Raw genomic sequence first — 19,106 nt, 5'->3', positions numbered from 1 at the left:
CTCTGCTGGGTTGAAAGTGCAAGACAAATTGATGTGTGCAGTTATTCAAGAACTCTGATCGCTTTGGATGTTTTGCCGCTAAAAGGGTCACACTCGGCCACCTACCACCGCCATTGACACTTCTTGTGGAAAATTTATTAGCCCTGCAAGAGTTTCTCCCTGCGTTTGCGAACTGGCCATCAGATCTTCACGGCTGACGACTTTTGTTAAAAAAAAAACCTTGAACTTGTCGTAAAATTTTAAGGGCATTGTGCAGCTCCATGTCCAAAGTCTACAGTTTTGCAAGATTATTAAACCTCAGTTTCTGGTGTTGCCTACTGCGTTTGTAAAGGTATGAGATGGGCAAAGTTTTTCTGCTTGAAACTTGCAAAAAATTAAACCGAACTTTGAAGAATCTGAGAAATCAGAGATCTGAGAAGACTTGCAAATTGCTTAGTCTTTGTGATAAGTCACTCATTTTAACCCTTCATTCTGCAAGGCCTATTATTTCCTCATCTGTAGAGTTCTATAAAAAGATGTTAAGCTAAAACACGTATTTTTGCCCAAGCACTTGACATGGTATATGTTCTAGGTGGTCAGTAAATGTTTATAGTACGTTATCAGAGACCTGGTTTTTAAAGCCTTTGTTAAAATGCAATAAACTGGACATCTGTTTATGCCTCGCTGGTTTTAACCGACTTGACCCTATGGTGACCTTGGGATGAGAGGCTTAATTGTCCATCCCTTCAATGCTTGTACTGCTTTGACGGTGGCAATAACGCACTGATCGCTCATGGTTGCAGTTCTTGAAACTTGGCGTTGATCTTTCATTAACCATCCTTGCATAAGCCTGTGCTTTCACGAATATCGTAGATGGTTCTTTCCCTTACCGTAGCCACGGTGAGCGTGTTTAGATAGTGGTGTCCTGCACGCTCGCCCATGTACAGGTATGTGAATATCTCGTCACCGCTCGTATTGAATCTAATCGCCACCATCTGATGTTTTTGTATAAAGAGCCACAAGCCAATAGACATCGACAAACGATATGTCAACACATAATTTTAGGTCGTTACAATGAAAGTAGTGGGTCTACCACTGGATGTTGGATTTGGTAGAAGAATGCCGACATATTTCTTTTTTCGCGTTCAAAACTTTGATAACTTTAGGGGAGATTGTCGAGGGGGGTGGGGGGTACATGGCATGCATACTTCCATTCCTTTTCCTGAACTTCCACATATTCGGTCTACCTCCATGTGAATAATCTTTTCAAAACGCTGCACAGCTGCAATGTTTTAGTATGTTCTGCTCTGCTGGTTTGGTTTCCCCCTTTTTTGACCACTACTTACGATCGACCCTTGAGTGCGGCTCATCATTTCAAGTCATAGCCCACAGAGTACAAAAGACTCAATCTAACATATATATATGTATATATATATATATATATATATATATATATATATATATATATATGTGTGTGTTGTGTGTGTGTGTGTGTGTGTGTGTGTGTGTGTGTGTTTGTGTGTGTGTATGTCAAGTGCTTGGGCAAAAATACGTGTTGTTTTGGCTGACATCTTTGTATCGAACTCTGCAGGTGAGGAAATGATAGGCCTGGCAGAATAAGGGTTAAAATGACAGACCTTGTCACAAAGATATATCGTTTGATTTTTGGGCGGACAAGGCAGATTATTGCCCCAGTAGATTATTATTAATACTGTTACATACAGTGGATAATTAACGTTAATGTGAATTACCAAGATTCTGCTGTAATCAGTTGAATAGCTCTCTCTGTAGCAAACTTAGCTAGAGCACCCGAAGGGATGGGTGGTATTCATTTTACGCGAGGCACAGTACACGTAGAAATGGCCACCTCGATAACAAAACAGTTATTAATATTTCATATTTTTTACTTCAGTTCTTGTAAACGATAAGCTTATTTGAAGCACTTTGCCAGACTTAAAACACTTGTCAGACCCCGACAAGCCATGACCCCGGGGGTCAACCGACATGCTTGTATCTCCTGCCTCCTGAAAAATTTACCAAATTGTACATGCATATGGTTTATATTTCGAACCTAGCATTGGTTTTGAAATGAGGGCATTTGCTTTGGCATGCTTCACATATTTTCAGTGACGGAACAGACACGAGTATTTTCATATCAAAAAGACAAAACACTATATATAGCTGGAATGTTCCTCTACGTAACACACAGCCGACACTGTATCAATTTTAATAAATCAACATTATCGTCACCCTCATGATATATAGGCATACACGATACTCATATTTGTACGATGACGTCATCAAAGCTATATGCAATAATCAGCTGACAGAGAACAAAAGGCATTCATCACGTAATTAAACTTTGAACCAACTCTGACAAACAACAGACAAATTTCACACTATTAAAGGCCGACGTAACTAAATTCTTCGTTTTACGTCCAGCGAGTATTGGTTTCGGGTTTTTACGTGATAAAAAACGTATTTGAATAAGACTTAACCGCGTAGTTTTCTGTCTTCAAATCTTTGTTCCTAAGTTGTTTTTAAATATACGCCTGCAAGTTGTAGAATGTCACATTGTAGTGTATATTATAAAGAGGTGACAATGAAGTTTCTGCTTTGATTCTTAAAGGAATACAGTCGTCGGAACTGCCCTCAAGGGTCGTATGGGACCCATACGACCAATGGCAACACTGTATCCAAGCATAGACAGTAGAGATAATACTGTATATGATCCAGGTATGGTGATTAATGAAAGTTAAAACATGTCTGTCATAATCTACATCGTATAATTTAAATGTTACAGCTATGATGACGAGGTGCATCTAGATATCGTGCACGAAATACATTGTTTGTAAACTAAAAACTTGCACAGGCGCAGTTCTGAAGACAGCTTCCCTTTAAAGGCACTCATATTACTTTGAAACAATCAAGTACATATAAAACTCGCGTGTGTGAAATTTTCTGTGTGTGTTTTTGTACCGCTTACCGATACCTTTCAAAGTGTTGAGGTAATGCAAAACAAAGAATTTAATCACTCTGGCCCGTACGTAATGACACAGTTGTGCCAGATTTTCCTTCACGATGTGCGGCTTTGTGCATTCGACCGCATGCACACGGAAGTTTCGCGCCTGGCCTTAAAAGATAAAATACATCTGGTTTTTTTAGACAGTTTGCTAGTAACCTCGAGACAAAAAGTGGAGATATGGCAATTCCTCTTTTGGAATGTACCTTCCTGGGTTGAAAACCCCAAAAAGCAGACTCTTTAGTAATATCCGGTAACATATGATGTCATTGGAGCCCCAAGCTCTTGTTATATCATTGCATTCAGGCCGAAGACCTGTCCATGTTCATTTGGTAGGCGGAATTACAATCAGAGGAACCAGGAGGTTGAAAAACACCGACTAGTGTTCACATGATCGGAGAATTTTTCTGATGCCAAGGATACAAAACGGAAGAATCCCGTTTGTGACAGGAATTCCATCGGAATTTGTGACACAGATGTATTTTTCTATCCACCGCGCGCGCGCGCAAAAGAAAGCATTCGATGGTATATAGCGCTTCGACAAAATGAAAGTGATGTAAGCCCATTCTAGCTTAGTCCCCCTGGAATCTGCTTGAGCTGTGTTATGTAGATGTGCCTGGGGGTACACTTAGCCTTCTATACAGCCCACCCCCATTCCAGAGCGTCCAACCCCACGCCTCCCATGAGAACACGTTTTACAGGGTGCGAATCTCATGGAAGCTTTTAATATGATCGTGTTTTAATTGGTGGTCGCATACGGATGCCCAAATCTCATTAATATGCTGCGGCCGCCTTTTTAAATGAGCCGTATTTTATTTGATATGCATGCTACTGCCACACATTAAACGACTCACTGCTACGTCATACAATTGGAGTATGTAAATACGGGCTATAAATAACGACATCACACGACACTTGTACAGTCGGTAATCCTTGCATCGCCAACGAAATTCCCAAGGTGAATTTCACGTCCGCTTGAACGTCAACATCGAACATACGGTCATGAGTGACGAGGCCAGTTTCTACTATACCACATGGTGCGTATTCGTTCACAATCTTTTTCAATTATCATGATTTTTTTTAATGTTGACGTCGCTGCTCTTGAATGATATGTATTGACGTCTGGACTACCCACGTGATCTTGGAATTGACCGCACGCCGAGCTTAAAGCGTGTGGTTGGCAGTTTTTCTGACCTCAACCCTCCGTCGGCGTGACATCATCGGGTGAACATAATTGGAAAAACAAACTGTGCAATCTTCTTCCGATACGGTATGTTGTTCTACTGGTTCGAGGTCCACTCAACGTTGGATTCGTCGTGTGCGATTGGACTCAAACAGCTGTAGACAACAGACTAGATTTCTGTGATTTGATGTCGTTTGATGCTCTCATCCAACGTTTTGACATTGTCACATCTCTACAAGGAAGACGGCCTTTCGTGGAATAGCGGGTGTGAAGAGGGTTTTCGTTAGCAAGTCAACAGCAGTTAGAAGCAGCGCTCTCCGTATGGGTGGCGTACATGTATACGTGTATGTCAGTCACAGTTGAACGCTGATGGCGGGTATAGATAGGCTCTTCAATAGAACCTGCTACGAGGATAGTCCTGTGTAACGGTCGACATACACACGACACAAAATATACATCAACGGTCAGGTAGTACTCGAACAGGTCGATTCACAGTATCACCTATCATTATCGCTGTAAAAAAATGCTTTTCATATCGATTTGTTTTAACAGTTCTTCACATTTTCGTGCAACATTGACACAATTCGTTTGTCGTTGAAATTTGTTTGATGTCGTCACGGTATACGCAGCTCTTGCGTCCAAGATTTATTTTTACAGGAATTTTACCGAAGGGTATATCATTATGCTTTATGTGTTCTGGGTGAAAGTTGAATTTTGTCTTTTCTGGGGTTAAAGTTGGTGGCTGTACGGTATGATATTCTGTATATATTTAATACTGAGTGTACACATCAAACACATGCAGGCTGATATATATTTATCGTACTAGGTAGCCCTGCGTCGAAGATCTCTGTGATGGCGTCGGCGAGCATGGATGTCGTGCGTTCGAAACCGGCCTACCATCGCTCGGATTCCCTCCTTAAAACCGAGGAAGCCGCTCTGGACGTTCTCCACGAACTGGACTCGTTCCTGGAGGCCGAAATCGCCGCGGCTCGGCAGAGCGTATCGCCTGGGTCCAGCTATGGCTCCCTCGAGGTGCTGGAGAATGGCCGTTCACTCGTTATCAGTAGCCGGGTCTGTCAGAAATGCGGTGGCAAAGGTGCCTCTGAGGATTTCGAAAACACTGTGAATACTGTGAATATCGTTACAGCCGTTCGGTTGGGCCACAGAGATTGTCTGTCAGACCTCTTACAATACAATCCCCTGTTGCTAAGGGAAACGCCGAGCTCAAGACGATCTCTCTTACAGCTTGCCAGTGAGCTCGGGCATGCGACCGTTTTGGAAGTACTCATACGTCATGAACTCTCGAATCCGGCGGGAGCTGACTCGAGAACACTGTTGGACACTACGGCGGACGGCCGTGGCAGATGCGCCCTTCACGTCATTGCTCGCGACGGAAACCTCGCATGCCTCAGAGTGATTTTGAAATACTTCGGGAAGGCCTGGCAAGACGTTAGATCTGACGACGGGCGGACGGCTCTCCATCATGCCGCCGCGGAGGGCATCTTAAGTGTCTTCAAGAACTTGGAAGAGATCCTGGAGATATTAATGTACAGGACGATGCGGGAAAAACTCCAGGTGAGAAACAACATGGGAACCAATTATTGTTTCCTATAAATATTTGTTTTGTCTCAAAAAGACGAAGTTTTGTCTTGGGAAGAAACAAAATTAAGGCAAAAATGAAATAATGTCCAGCTTTTAAGGCAAAAAGCAATAAGGTGCGTTTTCCTGTAATATTCCTTCTGAAAGTAATGTAGGTCGATCGGAAACTTCGTTTTATTTTTCCAATTTGGCGCAACCCATAAAAAACAGCAAAAATCATGCGTAATTTTCAATTGAAAAAGAAGTTTAGGCTTTGGGGTTTTAAATAGGGTAGTCGGGTTACTTGGAAATATATTTAATAAAAATATTAATACTTTCTAACCCTTTCTGTTTTCGGCAACTAATGAAAACTGCTCGCCACCTTATACGGAAATTGTATACTTAACAATAAATTGAATGTTAAAAGCTGCAGAGAACGGATTAACGTGAATCCTACACCGGAAATATTCACTGTTTTACGGGAACCATAATGACATCTTAAACCCGATAAATGTTGATTTATGTGTGTGATTTATGACGGTTAGGTCTCAGGTAACTATTGTGATAAGCCTGTAATATCTCACGCAAGACAAACTTTTACGAGTAGTTGCTGCGAGGAACTATTATGGTTACCCTACGAGGACAAAGTTCCCATCTTCGAATTTAATATGCTGCATTTTTTTTGTTTCGTAAATGCACATTTTTCGCGAGACCGAGACAATCTCATTTTCTCCCATCCTCGAGCTACACGCCAACTGCCGCGTCGCTGCAGTGGCATTCGTAAAGATTTCAAGCATATCGACAACTTGCACATGTACAGTAAGAGAAGATCCGGTTTACAATTTTGATGTTTTTCGGTTTTGCTCCCTCAACTTGAACATGTCAGGATTTGTCTGGTCCAATATCTCAACATCTGTACAGACAACTACATCTAAAATACACACATTTTGATTTATTAAATGAGTGCACCCAGGCTTGTTCGATGAGACAACAGTATACCATTATACTTCCATATATTGCGAGCATTTTTTGCTAAATATTATCTAACAGTTTAAGGGCTGGACCATTAAATCTCCGAGGGGGTGGGCAGAATGATGACGCCCTTCCTTTCTACATTTTGCACGAACAGGGAGGCTTCACTTCCCCCTAAATCTTGCTATGCAGATTGTTTTAATTCTAACACCCCCTACCGCGATCTAATGGTGTATCCCAAGGTATATAAAGTAATGTCCCTGAAGTGGCGCTATCGATCGTCTGCAATCACTTAGGAGGGATAAGAACAGTGTTAAAGCTACGGTTACGACAATGCAGCACACCTAAGCCCTCACCTTATTACATATATAGACCTCGCGCAGGAAGAAATATTACTTTTATTTTGAGAAACGAAAAACTGACAACATAAACCATCTACAGACAACCGCAAACAAAGACAATACAGCTAGTAAATATCAACAGAGCCACGGTATTATTATCAGAGGCAACGTGGGATACCGATACCGAGTACCAATCGTGGCCATTATAACAACCGCGCTGAGTCCACAGACCGTCAACTGTAGATTATTTGCCAACCCGCACAATTTATCGCATCATTATTTGCGTAAAGTTCTCGCTGACTGTCACCGCAGTCCGTTCGGGGGCGGTTTCTCGTCGAAACTGTTAAGACTATATTTATTTTGTAATGATATTTCATCAACAGATGCTTACAAAGGCAATGGTTTGTTCTACATTTAATTTCGAGGATTCTGTGACCGTGTTTGTTTGTTTGTTCGGTGTTTTGTTCCGACTACTGATAGATGTTAACAAACGATTATCATAAAAATATTGCCTAATATTTGATTATCCAACATCTATTTATCTCCCACATTGCCATAACAAGATAACTGAACACTGAGTGGTAGATCTCTCTCTCCCAACAAACAAAACTGCTCGCAAAAAAGTAAGCGTTACATTTCCTGTCCCGTCATTCGTCAGCAAAAATCGAGTCAGTCAGTAAATCAAGTGACCCGTCGAAGTATTCTAAATTACAAATGCTCTCTTAGTGGCCTCGCGAGATTCTTAGTTGCTTTGGGCAACATTTAAGCACATTTTAAGAAAGTTGACCAAATCCCGCGTGCCATCATCATCCCTGATTTTCTGTTTACACTCTGACACGATGTTGGCACACAAGTTAAGCTCGGCGGCGGGTTCTTATGAACACGGTATGTGTGTTGAGTATAAGTGATCAACTTTCCATCTGCCACTGATATCCGGAGCTCTCGAAAAACATTCGTTTAGTACAGCTGGAGAAATAGAGCTTTTTCTCAGTTACCTTGAAAGATAAAGATATATCAAGGGATTTTTACACACAGAAACCGAAAGCTGTTTCAATCACGATCGTTGATACATCAAAAGATGATAAACTGAACGGAAATCCTCTAGAATTTTAAAAGACTATCACTTACACACGCGTCAGCCTCGCGTCCTCTTCAACTTGGCCAACCTCACGATTTCGTAGAGAAGTACGGTAGTACGCGCATCAAAAGCTGAAATATTTGAGCGTTTGCTCAGAATTTTCTCAGGGAAACGTTCAGCCATTCTCATTCCAAATTACAATCAAAATCAGTAGTCACCGTGGAAATTTTGGCAGCAGAGAAATAAAAATACATAACGTTAATCCCGCATTTGGAATTCAAAATGGCTGCCATCCATTATCAACTCTATAGTGGAAAGTAAATTTTCGATTTTCAAAACAGTATAAGAATGTGAAAACCGTTCCAAGAGCTTGAAAACGAGTCCAAACAAGCTGTAGGACAGAAAGTATTGTAAAAATTTGAGCGTCCGAATATCTGTGTCCGAGGCGCATTCTAGCTGAGGCCAAAAAATCAACCAAAATTTGAAACATTTTATTCGTTACTTCAGAATAAGTTTATGTATCAATCAAAATTGAGAGTCGGGCCAATAAATAGGGTCTAAGTGGAGTATCTGAAAACGTTTTCTTTGGCCCTTTCATTGGTACATTCTATACTATAGATGATAAAACTATGATTATAAAACAAATTAAGTTATTGTTTCTCGTGTGAGTTTGTTCATAAGTGGTTAGAGATGTGTGTCATTGGTGTTATCAGTTTAAATAACCTCAAATTATTCAACATCGACAGAAATATACCCAAGGACGGCTGTGTCCCTTTAATGGCCTTTACCGTTGTTATACAAGCTTAAGAAAAAATGGTAGGAAATGGCTTTGAAGAGATAAGATTGGAAATTTTAAAACCATACAGGAACATACCAGGAAGTGAATGAAAATTTAACAAAAATGATTTCAAATGTATGATCATGCTGCTTTCTATTTCTGAATAGGTCACTTCCACAAGACCATCCACATCAGAAAGCCAATTTAAGCACAATATTAGGTAACATATGATAAAATGCGCTGAAACTGCGATGTTGTATTTTCAGCCCCTGTAACCAAACAGCTATATCATATATTCTGCGCTCTATCAATAACGACAAAAACGTTATAGTTTCAAGTGTCAGTATGGTCCGGGTGCATATAGTTAAAGCTCCATAAGCTGTATCATTTTGGCTATTTTTTCAGAACTTTTGTTTTGTGGTTTCCCTACATTCTCTGCATTGAATCCCCAAACTGGAATTTAATGTCAAGTATTTAGCATATCAACACAACCTATATGAGTATAATCACCATTGTTATTGCTGAAAATTGTATTCAAGTCCGGACTAGAATTCATTTGTAAACAATAAACAATGATCACCACACACATACAAGCTGTGTTGACATAAAGAATACTCGAAATTTCAGCATGACAAACTGATTAGGGTCAGACACGGTAGTTGATATACAGAAGCAGAATACTGAAAAACTTGCCACAAGTTACAGCTTATGTCCCTTTAAACTGTTCTATAATTTTTTTTTCAATGAGTTTCCTTCTGTTTCCCGCCAAGTCATTCAGAAGACTCGTCTGCTGATAATGCGGCGTACAACCTGACATGCAAATATATTCAACCCCATAAAATCCAACCTCTTAAAACTTCCTTCATATATTTATTTTGTGTTTCACTGTTGTATTTTCGACCAGATGTTCACCGCTTTCGAAGTCATCGTCAGGTCGTTCCCTTTAGAATTTAAGCGCTTGTAATCCGTTTCCAGACATTAAAATTGCAAAGACTTTGAGGAGCCTTGTCTGAGTGCGTCTGGTCACACATCTGTATATCTTCCAAGAAAATGTGCTTTTACCAGGCTCTCCAACTGTTTTTTTATCCATCGATGTGTTATTGTGTCTTTGAATCGAAGGTGCAATAATATCGGACCATATTTTTGATACAGGGTCAACTTCGCTATATATATACGTGACGGTGCGGTACTATAACCAGCGAATGTGGGAGAGTTTTTGCTTTGCAGGCTTTGACGTCGCTGAAATAAGGTCAATCATACACAGTCCGTAAAATGAAGTAGATCATCGCGATTATCTCATTTGATGGGTCTTTCCTTCTATCTTCAAAATAATGAACTGAAGTCTAACTCTGATTACATGACTGATGATCTCAACAAACCAATTACTGGCCAATAGTAGCCGCTCTGAACTCACTTCATTGTGCAATTTTTCTGATACTGACTGAGATTCGCTCAGCTCGATTCCCGCCAAATGTGGGGTCGGAAATTGTCGTCTGCCTTTTTACAGGTTTGAATCTTCTAGTTCACATGTAGCAAGGCAAGCCAAAGCAGGAAATTTTTTAAACTGCAAGTTTCAAGAGACTCATTTATCAACCAATATAGGAATTTATGCTACCGAATGCCTATTTGTCTAAAAAAGTACGTGTTGTATATCTGCAAGTCAGTTCACCTTGTTTGAACTCGTATCCGAGGTGTAAACTTAGCACCGCCATCCATTTGTTAATATCTAGTGAGCTGAACAGGTGATTCTTCTAGAATTCACGTTTATTTTAGAAGTAGTGCCATTTACCAAGCCAGTTCATATTGTGCACGAGTGCCACTAGACTCACTTTTTCTGTTATACTGAATGTAATTTTCTTTTTGAAAAAGCCGTAGTTAATTGTTGTGGTCGACTTTATGGAGTGAAGATTGGTCCTATATATGGGATGTAAGCCCAGAGAATACCGACCGGAATTATACACAACATGGGCTTGAGCCAGAATAGAGAGGCTAGAAAATACACGCAGTGCATAGAAAACATAGCTCACGGTACAGATGAGGCAATGAAGTGAGCTTTATACCAGAAGGTGCAACCATTTTGCAAAAACCCAAGTAGGAAAACTTGGCCGCGTTAAATGACAATATCGCCGTCAATAACTATCGTATACCATGCTCTGCTCCGAAACTTCAATTTGCAAATGTTTGATCATCTTGAACAAAGTGGTGTTGAGGCCGCTCGCATAGAATTTAGGATATCAATCTTGTACAGTAGGCTTTTTCCCGGCGATTTTTGCCTCCATAAAGAAGCGTGGTGCCTTTTTTCGTAGTAATTTTTGTTCTAACCTTACGTTTCTGATGCATACTACAGGTCAGCGCCCATTGCAGTCAAAATCTAATAGTGTCACTACGCTTGTTCATGAAACCCCTGTCATGAATAATACTACTTGTGATAAATGCCTTTCTCGATAAACTCACCTACAACGAGTCAGGGTACCGTATTCTTAGAAGTGACGTATGGAAGTCTGAATATTGTAGGCAAAGATAATCGCATTTCCCGCTATCTGTTCGATCGATGTGCCGCACGCGGACTTCAGAGGTTCAGCTACACTGTACTTAGAGCAATAGAAAACCACCCGTCCACAGACTTGGAAGCAATTAGTACTAGCCAGGGGAAATGTATCGACCGATATCTGGGACGTGACGAAAATCCTAAGGGTTGAGTTACGCTCTTTCGCATCTCGAATGTGACTGGAGATGCTGCACATCGCTATTGTGACAGGTAGCCATAATTTCACAATTAACTTATCACTGGCAAGAAACCCAGGGATTTTTTAGGACCCATGTCAGGGCAAAACCACGCGTTGTCGTGTCTTCCCAATTCCGAAAACCAGCTAACCGAAGACCATTAGAAACATCATCTTTGAATTGGATCCGGTAGTCTCTGATTTGTATTGTGCGTGTGTCCCCAGCATTTCTGGCGCCAAAGAGCGTCGTTCGCAGTCACGTTTCCTCACCGACGTACGCGCGCACGCTCTGCGTTACAAATCGTGAACAATGCACTTTCGTACAAATTGAAATCGCATGATCACGCGCGCGTGACTGGCAGAAAACTCGCCAATAACGATGTTTTGCAGTTTATGAGTTACAATGGAAAGAATATCACCTTCTTCAGACAAAATAGTAGTTGGTCACGATCAATCGATAACCATGTACGCGATATGTACGGACCGGTGTGCAATTCTTTTCCATAGCTTTCTTTGCTGGAAATATGCATTTGCTCGATTGATTTCATGTCAGTGCTACCATTTGAATAATCCAACACATTCTGTAAGAGGCAAGCTCCAAAGTGCGTTTCGTGGCAAGCAAGAAAGTGAACGAGAGAGAGAGAGAGAGAGAGAGAGAGAGAGAGAGAGAGAGAGAGAGAGAGAGAGAGAGAAGAGAGAGAGACAGACAGACGACAGACAGACAGACAGACAGACAGACAGACAGAGACAGACAGACAGACAGAACAGACAGAGGCAGAGATAGAAGAGGGAGAGAGAAGGGCGGACGGCTTCTTGTGGTAGGGTTTATCAGCTACTCAGCGAAATTGCTGGAAAGTGTAGAGGAGAAGTTGTAGCTTCGGAATTACTGCTCTTCACTTCTTTCTCATAGTATTACCTCGGATGTAATGTACTCTCGATAGCCGTAATGCAACGCTTGGTGCTCTGACTATGCGTAAGAAAAAATAACCAGAGAGATTCATATTGACTCAATAACAGGACGGATTTACAATACTGTAAGGGATGGGCCATTAGATATTGGGAGGGGTGGTCAAAAATAGAAAAAAAACATTTCAAAGCAAAAAGTTAAGAAAAATATCTGCAGACTAGTTTGCAAAAACAAAAGATGATATCGGAACACAAAAGTTGTAAATCTTCAGTTTACTTATAAAAAATTAGCACATCATGACTCACTTGGGAAAACAATTCAAAATTCACAATTGTAATTCACAATCTGATTGTGACCACCCCCACCTCCCAAGGTCTAATGGTCCGACCCTAAATAGTCAAATTTTAGGCCTCGGCTGCCATCCGGCAAAGTCCGTATCCTAGATTTTTCGGCATAGTAACTACGTTTACGACCATTAAACGGTCTTATCATGATGGTCATTCAGAATGAAGATCTAGATCACACGGAATTGCCGTCGGCGAGAAAGTTTTTTTGCCTTACGTATTTAACCTGTTGGAACACGCGCGCCGTAAAACTGAGATCGTGACCAGGTGATGGCGTTCAGACGTCGTTGCATGGGCAACAGTTACTCGGGTAACTATCTTTGTCGGTGGTGGAATTCTATCAGGGAGATTAATATGAAGCCACTTCTGGAGAAAAAAAGACAAATGCAGCCTTGGGGAAGGTCGATATAAATGCTAGTCTCGGTTACCCAGACTGCTGTGCGGAGAGCCCCGCAGAGTATTCTGGGTAACCGAGACTTGTATATAATGCGTGCCATGCTACCAAGACGCCGATATAATGATGAGAACACCTTTTTCTAGCGCATAGCTCATTTTAGCGAAATGTTGTCGTGACCTGTGTGAGGCTTCTATTGACTCTGTCGGCTACCGTGGATCCCAGCTGGTACAATGGTAGGCAGTATAGTCATGCCAGGAAATACACATGGTAGAAACTGCTGCTCGGCGGTATGATGCAAATAAAAATTAATGGCGTCAACATCCTATTGTCGACAAAAAGTCTCTTTATTGAGGAAGTCACGTGATATCTTGACTAAAAACGCGCACAATAAAATTGTTGATAAACATCTGTTTCGTCACCTTAGGTTTCGTTCGCATTCAGGCGAAGGAAATGATGTCTTAATACTCAGGCTTATTGTCTTATTGAATACTTTAATCAACGAACTTTGAACAGGCGGCTATTAATATCAAAACTGCGCGTTCCGCATTTTTCCGCGACCGCGAAATATAGCGCCAGAATAACCAATCGATCAATCGCTCGACGAATTATGGATGCCTAACACACACTCAGAAAGTGGTGTATTGATGACTCGGATGGAATGCCAACTCCACGGACGCCCTCATCCCCCAAAAAATGCACACGTCATTCCAAAATATGTGCCTTTCCTGGAGGCATCTTTGAAGTTCAAAGGTTACTTTGAATACCGAGCTTAATTGGCCTTCTAAACAGTAAGGGGCAAGTCCTTCGATTGTAATGATCGACAGTGTATATTGGTGACCGTCGAGATGTCTAATTTTACATTAAGTCTGGGAAAATGACCATATTCGCTTACCTTGTTAATAACTCGATCGGTGTCTGGTGTGCGCTTGAAGTTGGCTGGCTCGGGGAAAGCATTTTGAACTGGCATTTTTTTCCGGTAATAGGGTCTGTTTTATCGATTAAATTCTTTTCCTATCATCTAGGATACAGTATAGTAATTTAAAGGTAGATGAAATATCACCACATGTAGTATCTGATTGCAATTTTGAGCGTTACGCTAAACTCATGCAACTTTCCTCGAAATGAACGAAAAGGTAATAGTTTGCCGAGCCATAGACATACAAAAGATCATAAAGGATACTCTTAGTATGTTCACAGTGACGTTTATCAAATTGTGCGAGCTTACAACACAAAAAAAAACTTGTATCCGAGCTGTGACGGTTAGGTGACTCCCATGTCAAACATACAACCAGAACGATACAGTTTGATATCATTTTTCACAGAGTGCAAGCCTTTAACGTTCAAATGCCTTAAGAGCGGTATAGATTTTCCAAGAATGCTGCCTCGGTACGTAAAATCTTGCTCGGTATATGTGACCGAGAAACAACAACTCCGGAGCTCGCAGAACAAACCCGATCAAATAAACTAACGAGGGACTACTTTTGTTTTGAATGCCAACTTACAACTACAGTTTCTCGTTGTGCTCCCCAAAGCATATTGAAAGTATTCAGCTCGTCAACTCAGCCAGACCAACATGTTTTGACTGCATTGTTATAGTTGACAAGTGAATTCTGGTCCGGACCAGAATTTAAAATGTGAACGATAACAGTGCATTCTACACGTACACGTATAGACGGGGTGTTAACGAGTTGGTGTTTCAGCATGCTTTTGGGAATAGAATAAAAAGCTGTAGCTGACATCAGAAACAAACTAATGAAAAAAAGTCCATCAAAAAGTTACAGCTACTGGCCCTTCAAAGTTAAACTATACGACGCCTTTGCTTCTATGATATGATTCATATTTTTCAAAATGGAAGATGTGACGAACGGACATCCAGAACGATAGAGCGGAAAGAACACAAAGTCGACATGTTTTGCTTCGTAGAAGCATGCCTAACTAGGAAATAAACCAGTGTAATCAGCATATACAGTGTGAGGCTTACAAGGTAAATGATGTTCAGCCATTCGTGGTTGATCATAGTCGTGCATGTGCCAATAATTGCAAATCATCATAGATTTGCAGACGACTGATACTGAGTCGTGGGAAAAAACAGACGGGAATTCCTTTGAAATACTATCGGAATTTAATTATCGTAGGTCATGAGAGAACCCTGGAAATGTCTTCAACGACTTACGTCTCTTTAACCAACGACCTCACAATGCGTGTGTCCATATTTACAGAGCAGCGGCGTGTAATTCTCCACTAACAAGGAGCAGACCGCAAAATAAACAACTCGACCGATTCTCAGACAAGTAAGCAAATTTCAAAACTGACATTCGCACGCTTCGGGCGAGTAACGACGCGAATAAATCTGTACGGTGCAAGTATTTATGACGTTCGGCATATGTGAGCTTTTTTATCGTAAATTTTTTTCGCCATGATACTGAAGCCGTCGAAACATACGTTGTCATTGTTCATTAAATATGCAAATTGGGAATTGGCTGAAGAGAAAATGCTTAATGACTTTCAATAATATTGTATTATAGTGTCTTTATTGTACATAGCAAGTTTCATCAATATTGATCAAGTCAATTCAGATAAATATCCCTAATTATGAAAATTTATTTAGTATGCAAATTAGTACTTGGCTGAAGTAAAAAATGTCTTATGACTTTCAATAATGTGATATCACAGTATCTTTGATGTATATAGCAAGTTTCAACAACTACAATCAAGTTAATTCAGATATATATCCCTAATTGGAAAGTTCATTAAATATGCAAATTCGGAATTGGCTGAAATGCTTAAGACTTTCAAAAATGTTGTATCATAGTAGCTCCAAATACATGTAGCAAGTTTCATCAACGTCGGTCCAGTCAATTCAAATATATATCCCTAATTAGCAAAGTTCATTAAATATGCAAATTAGGAATTGGCTAAAGTTAAACGCCTAATGAATTTCAATAATGTTAAATAATAGTATCTTAATATACATACCAAGTTTGGTCGATTTTGACCGAGTCAAATCAGACATATATCCCTAATTAGGAAAGTTCATTAAATATGCAAATTAGCAACTGATTACCATTGCTGATATATCTTGGTGTGATCAACATTTGTAGCAAATCTCATCAAATTTTGTGAAGTCGTTTTTAATGTATATCCGTTTTTTCTAAAATCATTAATTTTGCAAATGAGGAAAAACGTATGCAAGCCACACCCACCAAAAACTAATCAGTTCTTGCCATTTGCTAACTGAATCTATGTATCAGATTTGATTCTGATCTGATTAGCTGTTTTTGAGATATTGGATCAACAGACAGACAGACACACAAACACACAGACAGACAGACAGACAGCCAGACCACATCGCTGCGACATATGCTCACGTGTGTAAACACGTGAGCAAATAATGACTTGCTTCACTTTCGTTTTCGCGGGGAAAACTAATGTTCTAGATATTTTAGATACATGCACGAATTCGCTTGACCTCAACCTCGGTGGCCCAATAGATGACATGTTAAGAATGTCGCACAGCTGTTTTCTGACTGATGCAGAATCTGAACTTCACGGCAAGTGCCGCATCAAAGGTCAGTTTATTTTAAATCACAATGTGAAAACACCAATATGAGTAAACCCGTCGAATTTAAATAATCAATACAAATTTAGTGTAAGAATGAAAGTGTTGGAGGGCAAGCAGCAGAAACAGCTTCATGTGGGACGTCGCTACTGTTTCAAACTGCGCGCGTTTGGGAGATTGGGTTGCAAGAGGGCATGCGCAGTAGTGTACAAGCGCGATCACTATTCAGTTTATGGTAGACTGGAATTCTGAGGACCTATCGCTGCAGCGAATGTGCCAACTTTCTGTTTCTAGTCGGTCAAACCAGACAGCGCCCTGTGATTTCCTTGTGTGCAAGGCCATTTTGTCATCATTATTTTCTGGAGCCTTTTGCTAAATCGTGAGGCACAATTGTGTTCATCGTTACATAAATCACGGTCCCTCGTTGCATAAATATTCAACAGTCGAGTACTGCCAAGAAACTAAATATGAAGAAATGTCATTATCTAGGTGGCTTCTTTCTCTCGAACCGAATCATGAAAAGTCATAATTGGGACGAGACTTCCGAAGTTGGTCCGCGTGACCCAGGTGAGGAAATGCCAATGAAACCAAGAAGCCATAAAACGTTATCTGCCTCACACTGCTTTCACTGGAAATTGTTACACAACTATGAGTCATTTCCAGTTGTCGAGATTCGAATTTTTTCTCTGTTCTCTGATATGTACAGGAAACCGGATCCATTCCGTTAAACCGTTTTCTGTTCCACAGGTCAGGGGTCAAGGAGCCCATACGAGGTTGCCATCGATCATTCCATATTTCAGAGTTGTTTTCAATGTTTTCAAGGCAGTTCGTAAATGGTGATTTTGAAAAGCATGAATGATTGACGGTCGCCACCCCAGATGGTCGGGTTAAAATGCATAACCTCTGAGTATGTGTCGCTAGGGAGAATCGATTCACAGTATCTATGTATTTAATGTGCATTTTATAGCCTGAAATGTCTCTTCCCTCCATTTCAACTGCAATTCTATTTTTTTTCAAAAACGTGATCTCACAACTGCAATTCTCCTTCTCAAAACAACACGATTTTCTGTTCATAATTTTCACTTCTCTCCCCATGTCAATTACTGAGTCAATCACACGATAGGGTATACTGCAAATCTTTCAAAATTTTCACATTTTACACATCACCCTGTTTTCTCAAGAGATCCATAATTATTTTTTTATCTCTTAGCAAGAAAGAAACAGTCGCCCATTCTGCTTCTGTTATCGAGGCAGATCATTATTTGAATACCAGCACACTGCTAGCTGCAATACAGTAGCCCGAGGTTTTGCCTGGGTGTTTGGGTCGACCCAAATACCCAGGCAAAACCTCGAGCTACTAACAGCACTGCAGCTATCGCACTTTGGTAAGTCTGTGAACACTTCCCAGTCGCAGGACTGATGCCTTTTGGGTCTCGACTATTGCACATGCGCACCTTTCGGTCAAGTCTGAAGCCCCCACTCAGGCAGCTGGGCTGTCGTGCTTACGGACCCATCTGATTGGCAAACACTGATGAAGCCATTGTACTTCAGCTGATCACAAATGGAATTCCAATGTAGGCTGCCCAGTGCCTCAGTGATAGTGAAAACATCACGTAGAGTCTATCTGCCGACCCGTCTCTTTTCCCGAATGTTAAATGGAACGAGCATCATTAACGGCAGGGGGCGGAAGATAATAGGTGGGGACCTTGAAAATTCCCGAGTACCATAAGAGGTGCCTACAACTTTCCACTCAATGCAAATCATACCGACAAATTACTCTGAACAGAGCATACAACAATTATTTCATAAATCACTTTTCTGAGATTATCCAATGAAACAGCTGTGTTTCAATGACTGATGATCATTTACTTTTTGTGCTTGTGAACACTATAATGCCGACTGTCCAAGTGTGATAATGAGAAATGAGAGCAACAGTTGACTATCATGCGGGTACTAAAGAGGTAGGCAAGGGGCTGGAAAAAAGACATCAGGCAAATAAATCAATTTTGATAGATATAGCTAGTTTTATATTGATTTTTTCATAGTTTTCCTGTAGAGTCATATGCATAACATGCTGATATCTTGTAATGAATTTCAATAGTATTTTTGTTGCACAGTTCTAATCACCTTATTCTAGAGGATTAGATTGAAGTCAATTGTCAAACATATGCAAATGCACAAAAGAAAACAAATTGTTCATAGTTTACACTATAGGCACCAATGAATAATGAAATGACACTTTGGT

General features: G+C 40.6%; 1 protein-coding gene across 10 annotated transcripts in view; it reads left to right on the top strand.

Annotated features, from left to right (window-relative positions):
• Positions 1-3,654: 3,654 nt before the first annotated feature.
• LOC139151437 (uncharacterized) overlaps positions 3,655-19,106 on the top strand; it is a 44,631-nt gene continuing 29,179 nt past the window's right edge. For 2 of the 10 annotated variants that reach the window (XR_011556423.1, XR_011556424.1), the window contains exons 1-2: positions 4,659-4,856; positions 5,011-5,759. The gene's annotated coding sequence lies outside the window, so the exon portion shown is untranslated. Of the gene's footprint in view, positions 4,857-5,010; positions 5,760-19,106 lie in introns of all 10 variants that reach the window. The other 8 variants (XM_070724242.1, XR_011556425.1, XM_070724244.1 and 5 more) reach the window with 8 other exon arrangements.

Source organism: Ptychodera flava, chromosome 15 (genome assembly GCF_041260155.1).
Source record: "Ptychodera flava strain L36383 chromosome 15, AS_Pfla_20210202, whole genome shotgun sequence".
NCBI classification, from domain to species: Eukaryota; Metazoa; Hemichordata; class Enteropneusta; family Ptychoderidae; genus Ptychodera; species Ptychodera flava.
This window is presented reverse-complemented; position numbering and strand designations above follow the sequence as displayed.